This window comes from Mustela nigripes, unplaced genomic scaffold (genome assembly GCF_022355385.1).
Source record: "Mustela nigripes isolate SB6536 unplaced genomic scaffold, MUSNIG.SB6536 HiC_scaffold_4345, whole genome shotgun sequence".
NCBI lineage: Eukaryota > Metazoa > Chordata > Mammalia > Carnivora > Mustelidae > Mustela > Mustela nigripes.
The window spans coordinates 1-3,265 of NW_026743751.1; the positions used below are offsets into that span (position 1 = coordinate 1).

Sequence of the window (3,265 nt, forward strand, 5' to 3'; positions counted from 1 at the left end):
GAAGATTAGTTGACCATAGAGTTGAGGGTCTATTTCTGGGCTCTCTTGTATGTGTGTGTTTTTTTTAAAGATTTTATTTATTTATTTGACAAAGATCACAAGTAGATGGAGAGGCAGGCAGAGAGAGAGAGATAGAGGGAAGCAGGCTCCCTGCTGAGCAGAGAGCCCGATGCGGGACTCGAACCCAGGACCCTGAGATCATGACCTGAGCCGAAGGCAGTGGCTTAATCCACTGAGCCACCCAGGCGCCCCTGTATTTGTTTTTTTTTTTTAAAGTAGGCTGCATGCCCAGTCTCAGATCAAGGGTTGCATGCTTTACTGACTGAGCCAGCCAGGCACCCTGGTCTCCTTCAGTTAGAATTAAATTCTCTGAGAACAGGAAGGAATGTTGTCTGTTTTATTCACTCTTACATTTCTTGTATGTGTAACAGTGTCTGGTACATTGTAGGCACTCAGTGAATACTTGTGAATTATAAAATGGTTTCATACATATTATGAAGCCCTTTTTGGTCTCTCCAGCATCTTCTGCTTCAGGACACCCTCTGCTTTGGCCTCTCCGCTCCCCAGCTCATCCCATCTCTTCAGATGTGTTTTCTTGCTGCAGGACCTTTGCAAATGCTGTTCCCTCTACTTAGAACACTTTTCCTCAAGTGCCCATCCTCTGCCTGGGTATCTCCCTCCTATTTATCCTTCATGTTTCAGCTTAGGTCTAACTTCACTTGACTGCCCTTCTTAGTCTTACAGTTCTACATGCGTTACCTTTAATTATACATACCGTAGTTATTTGTCTGTCTCCCTCACTATATGGTAAGTTTTGTTGAGCAAAGACATACGTCTTATTCACCATGTATTCTTCGTCGTAACTGCTGTGGGCTAGAAGCATCTCTTGAGGTGGGGTGCTGTATAGGAGTACCCAGAGTACCCGTCGAGGGCTAAGAAGGTACGCCTTTGAATGTCAGGGTAAGGTCTGGTCATTTAGCCCTGGCTCATTGTCATTCTCCTTATTCCATCTTTGGTGATCCCAGTGTTTACCTGGATGAACTATCTAACATGCTTGAGATGAATCATCTAAAACACTTGTCTTTCTCTGAGACATATTCATAAAAATCAGTATACCTGGCAGAAGACTTGCCCAGGAATGGGACATGAGTGCTTAAGGATAAAAGTTGCGGATCTGGGTAGGCAGAATATTTACTCTGAGTGGCTGATGGCAGTATAACTGAGAGTGGAGTGCACTTCTATTCAAGGAAGGAAGCAAAAGGCCTTAGGGATAAGGTGAGGCAAAGATGAAACAGGAAACTGAATCATTAATTCAGAAACCTAGAGAATCAGGATAATGGGTGGAGTGTAAGAATGGAAGGGCAAGCAGTTCACGATTAAGGCCATAAATAATCTTGGGGATTACTTAAATCATCTTTTGGCATTCTTACCTCTTTAGTGTGGAACCAGCTTTTGGATTAGAAGGAGGATCAGGTAGTTAACATACAAAGGTTGGAAATAGATTGCTTATTACTTTGTATTTTATGTGTTAATTATCTGAAAGTCAGATCCTCAGAAATCCTACTGTACCTTTTCCCCACACTTCAGTTTCTGCTCATTTTTAAATATACTAGGTTTAACTAGCTAATCTTTGGAAAAGTTTCCTATAGCAATCCGTCCTGGTGCTCCCCTTAGGTAGGCTGAGGATACTCCATTCAGGTAGGGTGAGCACTCCTTCAGACTGTACCTCCTCCCATCAGACCATGCCTAGGAGCTGGCCTCAGCAGCCTCAGGAGTTCAGGACTCTGCCTAGCCTGAATCTGTGGATTTCTGTCTGAATTTTGGGGAGGGGCATGAAAGTGTAAAATATAGGATGGGATTCTGTTAGTGAGGCGTGGTAGAAGTAGTGGAAGACTGGCTGGGTGTGCATAGATGTAGGATCTGAAGGGGTATAGGCGGTGGTTTTCAAAGTCACTGACCTGGAATGGTCGTTGAGTTTATGGCAGTGTTAGGTGCTCTGATGTGCCAAGTGGAGAATCTTGGTGAGTGGTGCCTGCCATTAGCCCTTTGGGGTGTTCTATATGTTTTCTGTGTGGCCTGAAGGTCTGCTGCAGACTGGTAGCTGGCTTCATGGTGGTTGCTTGGTGAGGGGTAGTCATGGGGATAGGAACAGTACTTACTGTATGTTTTCTTTGAAGATTATGTGCACATCCTGGGCAGTCTAAGGCCAGTCACCTTGCCTCTGTGAGGCAAGGCATCTATCTGCACTCTCCTCCTAGGGTTTTGCTGGGAAAAGCAGACTAAGAGAGCCAGAGTTCTTGGCCATAGTTAGTGATTCCCTCGAGAATGCTCCCTGTCTTTGACTCCTCTGTTCTCTAAGCCTTATGCTCTGATGTTCTGCCTTCTATTTGCTGCTTTGGTACCTTCGAATTTTTCTTTCTTTCTTTTTTAAAAGATTTTTATTTATTTGACAGACAGAGATCACAAGTATGCAGAGAGGCAGGCAAAGAGAGAGGGGGAAGTAGGCTCCCTGCCAAGCAGAGAGCCTGATGTGGGGCTCGATCCCAGGACCCTGGGATCATGACCTGAGCTGAAGGCAGAGGCTAAACCCACTGAGCCACCCAGGTGCCCTTGATTTGTTTTTTAAATAGAAACATCAGGACAAGTGGGTGGCTCAGTGGGTTTAAGCCTCTGCCTTGGGCTCAGGTCATGATCTCAGGATCCTGGAATTGAGTCCCGCATCGGGCTCTCTGCTTGGCAGGGAGCCTGCTTCCTTCTCTCTCTCTCTCTGCCTGCCTCTCTGCCTAGTTGTGATCTCTCTCTGTCAAATAAATAAGTAAAATTCTAAAAAAATAAAATAGAAACATCACTTTTAATGACCAGTTAGGGCCACAGCAGACACCTTCCAGAATAGAAGTAAGACAGTCCCAAGACAATGGAGTGTAAAATCGTTTCAGATAGCTAAAAATATGGACCGCTTTACGAATTTGTGTGTCATCCTTGTGCAAGGGCCATGCTAACCCTCTCTGTATTGTTCCAGTTTTAGTATGTGTACTGCTGAAGCAAGCACAGGAATCTGTATTTTGATTGCCTCCCAGATGACTCTGACTACAGTCATCATCTGCAGACCATATTTGGAGAAACTGACAGAAGATTCCACTGACCTCCTATCTCTAAAGGGGAAGAAAGGGGATTTGAACACTTTACTTGGATCTAAAGGTTCTAGGAAACCCAGTCTGTCATCCAGTGGGAATAATGGATAACTGCATGTACTGGCACCTCATCT

At 44.7% G+C, this 3,265-nt stretch overlaps 1 non-coding gene across 1 annotated transcript; it reads right to left on the reverse strand.

The window, feature by feature from the left end:
* Positions 1 to 2,942: 2,942 nt before the first annotated feature.
* On the reverse strand, positions 2,943 to 3,049 carry LOC132009084 (U6 spliceosomal RNA). Its single transcript, XR_009401785.1, has one exon. It is a non-coding gene; the product is annotated as a U6 spliceosomal RNA (small nuclear RNA).
* Between the last annotated feature and the right edge of the window lie 216 nt (positions 3,050 to 3,265).